The sequence below is a fragment of the Somniosus microcephalus genome, chromosome 19, assembly GCF_052327205.1.
Source record: "Somniosus microcephalus isolate GS21.2 chromosome 19, FLI_Smic_1.0, whole genome shotgun sequence".
Classification (NCBI taxonomy): domain Eukaryota; kingdom Metazoa; phylum Chordata; class Chondrichthyes; order Squaliformes; family Somniosidae; genus Somniosus; species Somniosus microcephalus.
The window spans coordinates 73,081,875-73,095,422 of record NC_141005.1 but is presented as its reverse complement, the minus strand read 5'-3'; the positions used below and the strand labels follow the sequence as shown (position 1 = coordinate 73,095,422).

The following is a 13,548-nucleotide window of genomic DNA, read 5'->3' as shown; positions in this document are numbered from 1 at the left end:
AAATAGCACTTGTCACATGAATGTATTGTGAGAAAAGTAAAGGCCCGGGAATGAGAGACTGAAATGTCCTGTTTGGAACGAGTGTTAGATTTTGAATGGCTCACGTTCGAACGGCAGCTGTGCTGCTTGCGTTTTGTCAAGTTGAGCCAGCAGAATTGTAGGATGTCAGCCGCTATTTTGCAAAATACGAGTTGTTGGGAGAAATATGTGCGTATGAATGTTGGTTGCATTGCAGGGATGATGAACTGAATGACTGGCACTGCCGGTTAATTCATGCAGGAAGAATGAATGGAGTGTGTTTGTTGTGTGTTTGCACAGGAGGAATGAGTGTGATGCTGCTCAGTAAGAGTGCAGAATTTGGAGCACGTTTTTCTAGAGCTTTTGTGCGCAGGTGTCAGGATGGCCGAGTGGTCTAAGGCGCCAGACTCAAGGACTGTTAATCCTTACCTTACCGATGGTTGGTGAATTCTGGTCCCTTTCTAGGGGCGTGGGTTCGAATCCCACTTCTGACATTACCTTTTGATCCACACAATTACAACCAGCGTCAAAAAGCCTGCTCAACTCATCTTCAATTTACAAGTGGCCACCACTAATACCTCAAAGGTATTGCCGTTTGCCAACAAGCTAAAGGCAACGCTCGCAGACCAACTTCTTTTCCTCAGAAAACTTACCACATCCTAACACTGTCCTTGGGGATAAGGTTTCAAATCACACTTCTCTTTTCAACCAATTCCCACACTAAAAATCAGGGAGTCAGAAATCTACCTTTTTACCCTACCTTGATGCATTCCACATTGCTTTCTGCTGCTGTGGCTTTCAATCCCACTGCAAACAGTGGTGTTTCTCAGGAAAAGGGCACCAGAGTCAAAGAATGAGACTTCTTCCACACAAAGGCTGCTGAATTCTGCTCCGTTACTCAGGGAATTACTTCCAATGCTACTTCCCACATTAACATTTTGCCAGAAACAAAGGCACCACAGCCAAGCAATTCAGGCACCAGTGCGTAAAAGTTGCCAGAGTTGATGCCTTTTTTAGGCCGTGCCTTTCGGGTGGCAATGCTCAGACTAATGCTTATGGCCAAGGGCGCAATAGCTGCAGAGTGCCTTGTTTCCCCTCACAAAGTTGGGAGATCCAGGTAATTTTCTGGGGAGCAGGACTCCAAATAGCACTTGTCACATGAATGTATTGTGAGAAAAGTAAAGGCCCGGGAATGAGAGACTGAAATGTCCTGTTTGGAACGAGTGTTAGATTTTGAATGGCTCACGTTCGAACGGCAGCTGTGCTGCTTGCGTTTTGTCAAGTTGAGCCAGCAGAATTGTAGGATGTCAGCCGCTATTTTGCAAAATACGAGTTGTTGGGAGAAATATGTGCGTATGAATGTTGGTTGCATTGCAGGGATGATGAACTGAATGACTGGCACTGCCGGTTAATTCATGCAGGAAGAATGAATGGAGTGTGTTTGTTGTGTGTTTGCACAGGAGGAATGAGTGTGATGCTGCTCAGTAAGAGTGCAGAATTTGGAGCACGTTTTTCTAGAGCTTTTGTGCACAGGTGTCAGGATGGCCGAGTGGTCTAAGGCGCCAGACTCAAGGACTGTTAATCCTTACCTTACCAATGGTTGGTGAATTCTGGTCCCTTTCTAGGGGCGTGGGTTCGAATCCCACTTCTGACATTACCTTTTGATCCACACAATTACAACCAGCGTCAAAAAGCCTGCTCAACTCATCTTCAATTTACAAGTGGCCACCACTAATACCTCAAAGGTATTGCCGTTTGCCAACAAGCTAAAGGCAACGCTCACAGACCAACTTCTTTTCCTCAGAAAACTTACCACATCCTAACACTGTCCTTGGGGATAAGGTTTCAAATCACACTTCTCTTTTCAACCAATTCCCACACTAAAAATCAGGGAGTCAGAAATCTACCTTTTTACCCTACCTTGATGCATTCCACATTGCTTTCTGCTGCTGTGGCTTTCAATCCCACTGCAAACAGTGGTGTTTCTCAGGAAAAGGGCACCAGAGTCAAAGAATGAGACTTCTTCCACACAAAGGCTGCTGAATTCTGCTCCGTTACTCAGGGAATTACTTCCAATGCTACTTCCCACATTAACATTTTGCCAGAAACAAAGGCACCACAGCCAAGCAATTCAGGCACCAGTGCGTAAAAGTTGCCAGAGTTGATGCCTTTTTTAGGCCGTGCCTTTCGGGTGGCAATGCTCAGACTAATGCTTATGGCCAAGGGCGCAATAGCTGCAGAGTGCCTTGTTTCCCCTCACAAAGTTGGGAGATCCAGGTAATTTTCTGGGGAGCAGGACTCCAAATAGCACTTGTCACATGAATGTATTGTGAGAAAAGTAAAGGCCCGGGAATGAGAGACTGAAATGTCCTGTTTGGAACGAGTGTTAGATTTTGAATGGCTCACGTTCGAACGGCAGCTGTGCTGCTTGCGTTTTGTCAAGTTGAGCCAGCAGAATTGTAGGATGTCAGCCGCTATTTTGCAAAATACGAGTTGTTGGGAGAAATATGTGCGTATGAATGTTGGTTGCATTGCAGGGATGATGAACTGAATGACTGGCACTGCCGGTTAATTCATGCAGGAAGAATGAATGGAGTGTGTTTGTTGTGTGTTTGCACAGGAGGAATGAGTGTGATGCTGCTCAGTAAGAGTGCAGAATTTGGAGCACGTTTTTCTAGTGCTTTTGTGCACAGGTGTCAGGATGGCCGAGTGGTCTAAGGCGCCAGACTCAAGGACTGTTAATCCTTACCTTACCGATGGTTGGTGAATTCTGGTCCCTTTCTAGGGGCGTGGGTTCGAATCCCACTTCTGACATTACCTTTTGATCCACACAATTACAACCAGCGTCAAAAAGCCTGCTCAACTCATCTTCAATTTACAAGTGGCCACCACTAATACCTCAAAGGTATTGCCGTTTGCCAACAAGCTAAAGGCAACGCTCACAGACCAACTTCTTTTCCTCAGAAAACTTACCACATCCTAACACTGTCCTTGGGGATAAGGTTTCAAATCACACTTCTCTTTTCAACCAATTCCCACACTAAAAATCAGGGAGTCAGAAATCTACCTTTTTACCCTACCTTGATGCATTCCACATTGCTTTCTGCTGCTGTGGCTTTCAATCCCACTGCAAACAGTGGTGTTTCTCAGGAAAAGGGCACCAGAGTCAAAGAATGAGACTTCTTCCACACAAAGGCTGCTGAATTCTGCTCCGTTACTCAGGGAATTACTTCCAATGCTACTTCCCACATTAACATTTTGCCAGAAACAAAGGCACCACAGCCAAGCAATTCAGGCACCAGTGCGTAAAAGTTGCCAGAGTTGATGCCTTTTTTAGGCCGTGCCTTTCGGGTGGCAATGCTCAGACTAATGCTTATGGCCAAGGGCGCAATAGCTGCAGAGTGCCTTGTTTCCCCTCACAAAGTTGGGAGATCCAGGTAATTTTCTGGGGAGCAGGACTCCAAATAGCACTTGTCACATGAATGTATTGTGAGAAAAGTAAAGGCCCGGGAATGAGAGACTGAAATGTCCTGTTTGGAACGAGTGTTAGATTTTGAATGGCTCACGTTCGAACGGCAGCTGTGCTGCTTGCGTTTTGTCAAGTTGAGCCAGCAGAATTGTAGGATGTCAGCCGCTATTTTGCAAAATACGAGTTGTTGGGAGAAATATGTGCGTATGAATGTTGGTTGCATTGCAGGGATGATGAACTGAATGACTGGCACTGCCGGTTAATTCATGCAGGAAGAATGAATGGAGTGTGTTTGTTGTGTGTTTGCACAGGAGGAATGAGTGTGATGCTGCTCAGTAAGAGTGCAGAATTTGGAGCACGTTTTTCTAGAGCTTTTGTGCACAGGTGTCAGGATGGCCGAGTGGTCTAAGGCGCCAGACTCAAGGACTGTTAATCCTTACCTTACCGATGGTTGGTGAATTCTGGTCCCTTTCTAGGGGCGTGGGTTCGAATCCCACTTCTGACATTACCTTTTGATCCACACAATTACAACCAGCGTCAAAAAGCCTGCTCAACTCATCTTCAATTTACAAGTGGCCACCACTAATACCTCAAAGGTATTGCCGTTTGCCAACAAGCTAAAGGCAACGCTCACAGACCAACTTCTTTTCCTCAGAAAACTTACCACATCCTAACACTGTCCTTGGGGATAAGGTTTCAAATCACACTTCTCTTTTCAACCAATTCCCACACTAAAAATCAGGGAGTCAGAAATCTACCTTTTTACCCTACCTTGATGCATTCCACATTGCTTTCTGCTGCTGTGGCTTTCAATCCCACTGCAAACAGTGGTGTTTCTCAGGAAAAGGGCACCAGAGTCAAAGAATGAGACTTCTTCCACACAAAGGCTGCTGAATTCTGCTCCGTTACTCAGGGAATTACTTCCAATGCTACTTCCCACATTAACATTTTGCCAGAAACAAAGGCACCACAGCCAAGCAATTCAGGCACCAGTGCGTAAAAGTTGCCAGAGTTGATGCCTTTTTTAGGCCGTGCCTTTCGGGTGGCAATGCTCAGACTAATGCTTATGGCCAAGGGCGCAATAGCTGCAGAGTGCCTTGTTTCCCCTCACAAAGTTGGGAGATCCAGGTAATTTTCTGGGGAGCAGGACTCCAAATAGCACTTGTCACATGAATGTATTGTGAGAAAAGTAAAGGCCCGGGAATGAGAGACTGAAATGTCCTGTTTGGAACGAGTGTTAGATTTTGAATGGCTCACGTTCGAACGGCAGCTGTGCTGCTTGCGTTTTGTCAAGTTGAGCCAGCAGAATTGTAGGATGTCAGCCGCTATTTTGCAAAATACGAGTTGTTGGGAGAAATATGTGCGTATGAATGTTGGTTGCATTGCAGGGATGATGAACTGAATGACTGGCACTGCCGGTTAATTCATGCAGGAAGAATGAATGGAGTGTGTTTGTTGTGTGTTTGCACAGGAGGAATGAGTGTGATGCTGCTCAGTAAGAGTGCAGAATTTGGAGCACGTTTTTCTAGTGCTTTTGTGCACAGGTGTCAGGATGGCCGAGTGGTCTAAGGCGCCAGACTCAAGGACTGTTAATCCTTACCTTACCGATGGTTGGTGAATTCTGGTCCCTTTCTAGGGGCGTGGGTTCGAATCCCACTTCTGACATTACCTTTTGATCCACACAATTACAACCAGCGTCAAAAAGCCTGCTCAACTCATCTTCAATTTACAAGTGGCCACCACTAATACCTCAAAGGTATTGCCGTTTGCCAACAAGCTAAAGGCAACGCTCACAGACCAACTTCTTTTCCTCAGAAAACTTACCACATCCTAACACTGTCCTTGGGGATAAGGTTTCAAATCACACTTCTCTTTTCAACCAATTCCCACACTAAAAATCAGGGAGTCAGAAATCTACCTTTTTACCCTACCTTGATGCATTCCACATTGCTTTCTGCTGCTGTGGCTTTCAATCCCACTGCAAACAGTGGTGTTTCTCAGGAAAAGGGCACCAGAGTCAAAGAATGAGACTTCTTCCACACAAAGGCTGCTGAATTCTGCTCCGTTACTCAGGGAATTACTTCCAATGCTACTTCCCACATTAACATTTTGCCAGAAACAAAGGCACCACAGCCAAGCAATTCAGGCACCAGTGCGTAAAAGTTGCCAGAGTTGATGCCTTTTTTAGGCCGTGCCTTTCGGGTGGCAATGCTCAGACTAATGCTTATGGCCAAGGGCGCAATAGCTGCAGAGTGCCTTGTTTCCCCTCACAAAGTTGGGAGATCCAGGTAATTTTCTGGGGAGCAGGACTCCAAATAGCACTTGTCACATGAATGTATTGTGAGAAAAGTAAAGGCCCGGGAATGAGAGACTGAAATGTCCTGTTTGGAACGAGTGTTAGATTTTGAATGGCTCACGTTCGAACGGCAGCTGTGCTGCTTGCGTTTTGTCAAGTTGAGCCAGCAGAATTGTAGGATGTCAGCCGCTATTTTGCAAAATACGAGTTGTTGGGAGAAATATGTGCGTATGAATGTTGGTTGCATTGCAGGGATGATGAACTGAATGACTGGCACTGCCGGTTAATTCATGCAGGAAGAATGAATGGAGTGTGTTTGTTGTGTGTTTGCACAGGAGGAATGAGTGTGATGCTGCTCAGTAAGAGTGCAGAATTTGGAGCACGTTTTTCTAGAGCTTTTGTGCACAGGTGTCAGGATGGCCGAGTGGTCTAAGGCGCCAGACTCAAGGACTGTTAATCCTTACCTTACCGATGGTTGGTGAATTCTGGTCCCTTTCTAGGGGCGTGGGTTCGAATCCCACTTCTGACATTACCTTTTGATCCACACAATTACAACCAGCGTCAAAAAGCCTGCTCAACTCATCTTCAATTTACAAGTGGCCACCACTAATACCTCAAAGGTATTGCCGTTTGCCAACAAGCTAAAGGCAACGCTCACAGACCAACTTCTTTTCCTCAGAAAACTTACCACATCCTAACACTGTCCTTGGGGATAAGGTTTCAAATCACACTTCTCTTTTCAACCAATTCCCACACTAAAAATCAGGGAGTCAGAAATCTACCTTTTTACCCTACCTTGATGCATTCCACATTGCTTTCTGCTGCTGTGGCTTTCAATCCCACTGCAAACAGTGGTGTTTCTCAGGAAAAGGGCACCAGAGTCAAAGAATGAGACTTCTTCCACACAAAGGCTGCTGAATTCTGCTCCGTTACTCAGGGAATTACTTCCAATGCTACTTCCCACATTAACATTTTGCCAGAAACAAAGGCACCACAGCCAAGCAATTCAGGCACCAGTGCGTAAAAGTTGCCAGAGTTGATGCCTTTTTTAGGCCGTGCCTTTCGGGTGGCAATGCTCAGACTAATGCTTATGGCCAAGGGCGCAATAGCTGCAGAGTGCCTTGTTTCCCCTCACAAAGTTGGGAGATCCAGGTAATTTTCTGGGGAGCAGGACTCCAAATAGCACTTGTCACATGAATGTATTGTGAGAAAAGTAAAGGCCCGGGAATGAGAGACTGAAATGTCCTGTTTGGAACGAGTGTTAGATTTTGAATGGCTCACGTTCGAACGGCAGCTGTGCTGCTTGCGTTTTGTCAAGTTGAGCCAGCAGAATTGTAGGATGTCAGCCGCTATTTTGCAAAATACGAGTTGTTGGGAGAAATATGTGCGTATGAATGTTGGTTGCATTGCAGGGATGATGAACTGAATGACTGGCACTGCCGGTTAATTCATGCAGGAAGAATGAATGGAGTGTGTTTGTTGTGTGTTTGCACAGGAGGAATGAGTGTGATGCTGCTCAGTAAGAGTGCAGAATTTGGAGCACGTTTTTCTAGAGCTTTTGTGCACAGGTGTCAGGATGGCCGAGTGGTCTAAGGCGCCAGACTCAAGGACTGTTAATCCTTACCTTACCGATGGTTGGTGAATTCTGGTCCCTTTCTAGGGGCGTGGGTTCGAATCCCACTTCTGACATTACCTTTTGATCCACACAATTACAACCAGCGTCAAAAAGCCTGCTCAACTCATCTTCAATTTACAAGTGGCCACCACTAATACCTCAAAGGTATTGCCGTTTGCCAACAAGCTAAAGGCAACGCTCACAGACCAACTTCTTTTCCTCAGAAAACTTACCACATCCTAACACTGTCCTTGGGGATAAGGTTTCAAATCACACTTCTCTTTTCAACCAATTCCCACACTAAAAATCAGGGAGTCAGAAATCTACCTTTTTACCCTACCTTGATGCATTCCACATTGCTTTCTGCTGCTGTGGCTTTCAATCCCACTGCAAACAGTGGTGTTTCTCAGGAAAAGGGCACCAGAGTCAAAGAATGAGACTTCTTCCACACAAAGGCTGCTGAATTCTGCTCCGTTACTCAGGGAATTACTTCCAATGCTACTTCCCACATTAACATTTTGCCAGAAACAAAGGCACCACAGCCAAGCAATTCAGGCACCAGTGCGTAAAAGTTGCCAGAGTTGATGCCTTTTTTAGGCCGTGCCTTTCGGGTGGCAATGCTCAGACTAATGCTTATGGCCAAGGGCGCAATAGCTGCAGAGTGCCTTGTTTCCCCTCACAAAGTTGGGAGATCCAGGTAATTTTCAGGGGAGCAGGACTCCAAATAGCACTTGTCACATGAATGTATTGTGAGAAAAGTAAAGGCCCGGGAATGAGAGACTGAAATGTCCTGTTTGGAACGAGTGTTAGATTTTGAATGGCTCACGTTCGAACGGCAGCTGTGCTGCTTGCGTTTTGTCAAGTTGAGCCAGCAGAATTGTAGGATGTCAGCCGCTATTTTGCAAAATACGAGTTGTTGGGAGAAATATGTGCGTATGAATGTTGGTTGCATTGCAGGGATGATGAACTGAATGACTGGCACTGCCGGTTAATTCATGCAGGAAGAATGAATGGAGTGTGTTTGTTGTGTGTTTGCACAGGAGGAATGAGTGTGATGCTGCTCAGTAAGAGTGCAGAATTTGGAGCACGTTTTTCTAGTGCTTTTGTGCACAGGTGTCAGGATGGCCGAGTGGTCTAAGGCGCCAGACTCAAGGACTGTTAATCCTTACCTTACCGATGGTTGGTGAATTCTGGTCCCTTTCTAGGGGCGTGGGTTCGAATCCCACTTCTGACATTACCTTTTGATCCACACAATTACAACCAGCGTCAAAAAGCCTGCTCAACTCATCTTCAATTTACAAGTGGCCACCACTAATACCTCAAAGGTATTGCCGTTTGCCAACAAGCTAAAGGCAACGCTCACAGACCAACTTCTTTTCCTCAGAAAACTTACCACATCCTAACACTGTCCTTGGGGATAAGGTTTCAAATCACACTTCTCTTTTCAACCAATTCCCACACTAAAAATCAGGGAGTCAGAAATCTACCTTTTTACCCTACCTTGATGCATTCCACATTGCTTTCTGCTGCTGTGGCTTTCAATCCCACTGCAAACAGTGGTGTTTCTCAGGAAAAGGGCACCAGAGTCAAAGAATGAGACTTCTTCCACACAAAGGCTGCTGAATTCTGCTCCGTTACTCAGGGAATTACTTCCAATGCTACTTCCCACATTAACATTTTGCCAGAAACAAAGGCACCACAGCCAAGCAATTCAGGCACCAGTGCGTAAAAGTTGCCAGAGTTGATGCCTTTTTTAGGCCGTGCCTTTCGGGTGGCAATGCTCAGACTAATGCTTATGGCCAAGGGCGCAATAGCTGCAGAGTGCCTTGTTTCCCCTCACAAAGTTGGGAGATCCAGGTAATTTTCTGGGGAGCAGGACTCCAAATAGCACTTGTCACATGAATGTATTGTGAGAAAAGTAAAGGCCCGGGAATGAGAGACTGAAATGTCCTGTTTGGAACGAGTGTTAGATTTTGAATGGCTCACGTTCGAACGGCAGCTGTGCTGCTTGCGTTTTGTCAAGTTGAGCCAGCAGAATTGTAGGATGTCAGCCGCTATTTTGCAAAATACGAGTTGTTGGGAGAAATATGTGCGTATGAATGTTGGTTGCATTGCAGGGATGATGAACTGAATGACTGGCACTGCCGGTTAATTCATGCAGGAAGAATGAATGGAGTGTGTTTGTTGTGTGTTTGCACAGGAGGAATGAGTGTGATGCTGCTCAGTAAGAGTGCAGAATTTGGAGCACGTTTTTCTAGAGCTTTTGTGCACAGGTGTCAGGATGGCCGAGTGGTCTAAGGCGCCAGACTCAAGGACTGTTAATCCTTACCTTACCGATGGTTGGTGAATTCTGGTCCCTTTCTAGGGGCGTGGGTTCGAATCCCACTTCTGACATTACCTTTTGATCCACACAATTACAACCAGCGTCAAAAAGCCTGCTCAACTCATCTTCAATTTACAAGTGGCCACCACTAATACCTCAAAGGTATTGCCGTTTGCCAACAAGCTAAAGGCAACGCTCACAGACCAACTTCTTTTCCTCAGAAAACTTACCACATCCTAACACTGTCCTTGGGGATAAGGTTTCAAATCACACTTCTCTTTTCAACCAATTCCCACACTAAAAATCAGGGAGTCAGAAATCTACCTTTTTACCCTACCTTGATGCATTCCACATTGCTTTCTGCTGCTGTGGCTTTCAATCCCACTGCAAACAGTGGTGTTTCTCAGGAAAAGGGCACCAGAGTCAAAGAATGAGACTTCTTCCACACAAAGGCTGCTGAATTCTGCTCCGTTACTCAGGGAATTACTTCCAATGCTACTTCCCACATTAACATTTTGCCAGAAACAAAGGCACCACAGCCAAGCAATTCAGGCACCAGTGCGTAAAAGTTGCCAGAGTTGATGCCTTTTTTAGGCCGTGCCTTTCGGGTGGCAATGCTCAGACTAATGCTTATGGCCAAGGGCGCAATAGCTGCAGAGTGCCTTGTTTCCCCTCACAAAGTTGTGAGATCCAGGTAATTTTCTGGGGAGCAGGACTCCAAATAGCACTTGTCACATGAATGTATTGTGAGAAAAGTAAAGGCCCGGGAATGAGAGACTGAAATGTCCTGTTTGGAACGAGTGTTAGATTTTGAATGGCTCACGTTCGAACGGCAGCTGTGCTGCTTGCGTTTTGTCAAGTTGAGCCAGCAGAATTGTAGGATGTTAGCCGCTATTTTGCAAAATACGAGTTGTTGGGAGAAATATGTGCGTATGAATGTTGGTTGCATTGCAGGGATGATGAACTGAATGACTGGCACTGCCGGTTAATTCATGCAGGAAGAATGAATGGAGTGTGTTTGTTGTGTGTTTGCACAGGAGGAATGAGTGTGATGCTGCTCAGTAAGAGTGCAGAATTTGGAGCACGTTTTTCTAGAACTTTTGTGCACAGGTGTCAGGATGGCCGAGTGGTCTAAGGCGCCCGACTCAAGGACTGTTAATCCTTACCTTACCGATGGTTGGTGAATTCTGGTCCCTTTCTAGGGGCGTGGGTTCGAATCCCACTTCTGACATTACCTTTTGATCCACACAATTACAACCAGCGTCAAAAAGCCTGCTCAACTCATCTTCAATTTACAAGTGGCCACCACTAATACCTCAAAGGTATTGCCGTTTGCCAACAAGCTAAAGGCAACGCTCACAGACCAACTTCTTTTCCTCAGAAAACTTACCACATCCTAACACTGTCCTTGGGGATAAGGTTTCAAATCACACTTCTCTTTTCAACCAATTCCCACACTAAAAATCAGGGAGTCAGAAATCTACCTTTTTACCCTACCTTGATGCATTCCACATTGCTTTCTGCTGCTGTGGCTTTCAATCCCACTGCAAACAGTGGTGTTTCTCAGGAAAAGGGCACCAGAGTCAAAGAATGAGACTTCTTCCACACAAAGGCTGCTGAATTCTGCTCCGTTACTCAGGGAATTACTTCCAATGCTACTTCCCACATTAACATTTTGCCAGAAACAAAGGCACCACAGCCAAGCAATTCAGGCACCAGTGCGTAAAAGTTGCCAGAGTTGATGCCTTTTTTAGGCCGTGCCTTTCGGGTGGCAATGCTCAGACTAATGCTTATGGCCAAGGGCGCAATAGCTGCAGAGTGCCTTGTTTCCCCTCACAAAGTTGGGAGATCCAGGTAATTTTCTGGGGAGCAGGACTCCAAATAGCACTTGTCACATGAATGTATTGTGAGAAAAGTAAAGGCCCGGGAATGAGAGACTGAAATGTCCTGTTTGGAACGAGTGTTAGATTTTGAATGGCTCACGTTCGAACGGCAGCTGTGCTGCTTGCGTTTTGTCAAGTTGAGCCAGCAGAATTGTAGGATGTCAGCCGCTATTTTGCAAAATACGAGTTGTTGGGAGAAATATGTGCGTATGAATGTTGGTTGCATTGCAGGGATGATGAACTGAATGACTGGCACTGCCGGTTAATTCATGCAGGAAGAATGAATGGAGTGTGTTTGTTGTGTGTTTGCACAGGAGGAATGAGTGTGATGCTGCTCAGTAAGAGTGCAGAATTTGGAGCACGTTTTTCTAGAGCTTTTGTGCACAGGTGTCAGGATGGCCGAGTGGTCTAAGGCGCCAGACTCAAGGACTGTTAATCCTTACCTTACCGATGGTTGGTGAATTCTGGTCCCTTTCTAGGGGCGTGGGTTCGAATCCCACTTCTGACATTACCTTTTGATCCACACAATTACAACCAGCGTCAAAAAGCCTGCTCAACTCATCTTCAATTTACAAGTGGCCACCACTAATACCTCAAAGGTATTGCCGTTTGCCAACAAGCTAAAGGCAACGCTCACAGACCAACTTCTTTTCCTCAGAAAACTTACCACATCCTAACACTGTCCTTGGGGATAAGGTTTCAAATCACACTTCTCTTTTCAACCAATTCCCACACTAAAAATCAGGGAGTCAGAAATCTACCTTTTTACCCTACCTTGATGCATTCCACATTGCTTTCTGCTGCTGTGGCTTTCAATCCCACTGCAAACAGTGGTGTTTCTCAGGAAAAGGGCACCAGAGTCAAAGAATGAGACTTCTTCCACACAAAGGCTGCTGAATTCTGCTCCGTTACTCAGGGAATTACTTCCAATGCTACTTCCCACATTAACATTTTGCCAGAAACAAAGGCACCACAGCCAAGCAATTCAGGCACCAGTGCGTAAAAGTTGCCAGAGTTGATGCCTTTTTTAGGCCGTGCCTTTCGGGTGGCAATGCTCAGACTAATGCTTATGGCCAAGGGCGCAATAGCTGCAGAGTGCCTTGTTTCCCCTCACAAAGTTGGGAGATCCAGGTAATTTTCTGGGGAGCAGGACTCCAAATAGCACTTGTCACATGAATGTATTGTGAGAAAAGTAAAGGCCCGGGAATGAGAGACTGAAATGTCCTGTTTGGAACGAGTGTTAGATTTTGAATGGCTCACGTTCGAACGGCAGCTGTGCTGCTTGCGTTTTGTCAAGTTGAGCCAGCAGAATTGTAGGATGTCAGCCGCTATTTTGCAAAATACGAGTTGTTGGGAGAAATATGTGCGTATGAATGTTGGTTGCATTGCAGGGATGATGAACTGAATGACTGGCACTGCCGGTTAATTCATGCAGGAAGAATGAATGGAGTGTGTTTGTTGTGTGTTTGCACAGGAGGAATGAGTGTGATGCTGCTCAGTAAGAGTGCAGAATTTGGAGCACGTTTTTCTAGAGCTTTTGTGCACAGGTGTCAGGATGGCCGAGTGGTCTAAGGCGCCAGACTCAAGGACTGTTAATCTTTACCTTACCGATGGTTGGTGAATTCTGGTCCCTTTCTAGGGGCGTGGGTTCGAATCCCACTTCTAACATTACCTTTTGATCCACACAATTACAACCAGCGTCAAAAAGCCTGCTCAACTCATCTTCAATTTACAAGTGGCCACCACTAATACCTCAAAGGTATTGCCGTTTGCCAACAAGCTAAAGGCAACGCTCACAGACCAACTTCTTTTCCTCAGAAAACTTACCACATCCTAACACTGTCCTTGGGGATAAGGTTTCAAATCACACTTCTCTTTTCAACCAATTCCCACACTAAAAATCAGGGAGTCAGAAATCTACCTTTTTACCCTACCTTGATGCAT

At 45.7% G+C, this 13,548-nt stretch overlaps 12 non-coding genes across 12 annotated transcripts; all 12 read left to right on the top strand.

The window, feature by feature from the left end:
* The first annotated feature begins 393 nt into the window (after positions 1-393).
* On the top strand, positions 394-512 carry trnal-caa (transfer RNA leucine (anticodon CAA)). The gene is made up of 2 exons: positions 394-431; positions 467-512. It is a non-coding gene; the product is annotated as a tRNA-Leu (tRNA).
* A 1,041-nt stretch (positions 513-1,553) lies between these two features.
* trnal-caa (transfer RNA leucine (anticodon CAA)) lies at positions 1,554-1,672 on the top strand. Its single transcript has 2 exons — positions 1,554-1,591; positions 1,627-1,672. It is a non-coding gene; the product is annotated as a tRNA-Leu (tRNA).
* Positions 1,673-2,713: 1,041 nt separating this feature from the next.
* Positions 2,714-2,832, top strand: trnal-caa (transfer RNA leucine (anticodon CAA)). Its single transcript has 2 exons — positions 2,714-2,751; positions 2,787-2,832. It is a non-coding gene; the product is annotated as a tRNA-Leu (tRNA).
* A 1,041-nt stretch (positions 2,833-3,873) lies between these two features.
* On the top strand, positions 3,874-3,992 carry trnal-caa (transfer RNA leucine (anticodon CAA)). The gene is made up of 2 exons: positions 3,874-3,911; positions 3,947-3,992. It is a non-coding gene; the product is annotated as a tRNA-Leu (tRNA).
* A 1,041-nt stretch (positions 3,993-5,033) lies between these two features.
* Positions 5,034-5,152, top strand: trnal-caa (transfer RNA leucine (anticodon CAA)). The gene is made up of 2 exons: positions 5,034-5,071; positions 5,107-5,152. It is a non-coding gene; the product is annotated as a tRNA-Leu (tRNA).
* Positions 5,153-6,193: 1,041 nt separating this feature from the next.
* trnal-caa (transfer RNA leucine (anticodon CAA)) lies at positions 6,194-6,312 on the top strand. The gene is made up of 2 exons: positions 6,194-6,231; positions 6,267-6,312. It is a non-coding gene; the product is annotated as a tRNA-Leu (tRNA).
* Positions 6,313-7,353: 1,041 nt separating this feature from the next.
* On the top strand, positions 7,354-7,472 carry trnal-caa (transfer RNA leucine (anticodon CAA)). Its single transcript has 2 exons — positions 7,354-7,391; positions 7,427-7,472. It is a non-coding gene; the product is annotated as a tRNA-Leu (tRNA).
* Positions 7,473-8,513: 1,041 nt separating this feature from the next.
* Positions 8,514-8,632, top strand: trnal-caa (transfer RNA leucine (anticodon CAA)). The gene is made up of 2 exons: positions 8,514-8,551; positions 8,587-8,632. It is a non-coding gene; the product is annotated as a tRNA-Leu (tRNA).
* Positions 8,633-9,673: 1,041 nt separating this feature from the next.
* trnal-caa (transfer RNA leucine (anticodon CAA)) lies at positions 9,674-9,792 on the top strand. The gene is made up of 2 exons: positions 9,674-9,711; positions 9,747-9,792. It is a non-coding gene; the product is annotated as a tRNA-Leu (tRNA).
* A 1,041-nt stretch (positions 9,793-10,833) lies between these two features.
* Positions 10,834-10,952, top strand: trnal-caa (transfer RNA leucine (anticodon CAA)). Its single transcript has 2 exons — positions 10,834-10,871; positions 10,907-10,952. It is a non-coding gene; the product is annotated as a tRNA-Leu (tRNA).
* A 1,041-nt stretch (positions 10,953-11,993) lies between these two features.
* Positions 11,994-12,112, top strand: trnal-caa (transfer RNA leucine (anticodon CAA)). The gene is made up of 2 exons: positions 11,994-12,031; positions 12,067-12,112. It is a non-coding gene; the product is annotated as a tRNA-Leu (tRNA).
* A 1,041-nt stretch (positions 12,113-13,153) lies between these two features.
* Positions 13,154-13,272, top strand: trnal-caa (transfer RNA leucine (anticodon CAA)). Its single transcript has 2 exons — positions 13,154-13,191; positions 13,227-13,272. It is a non-coding gene; the product is annotated as a tRNA-Leu (tRNA).
* Positions 13,273-13,548: the final 276 nt, after the last annotated feature.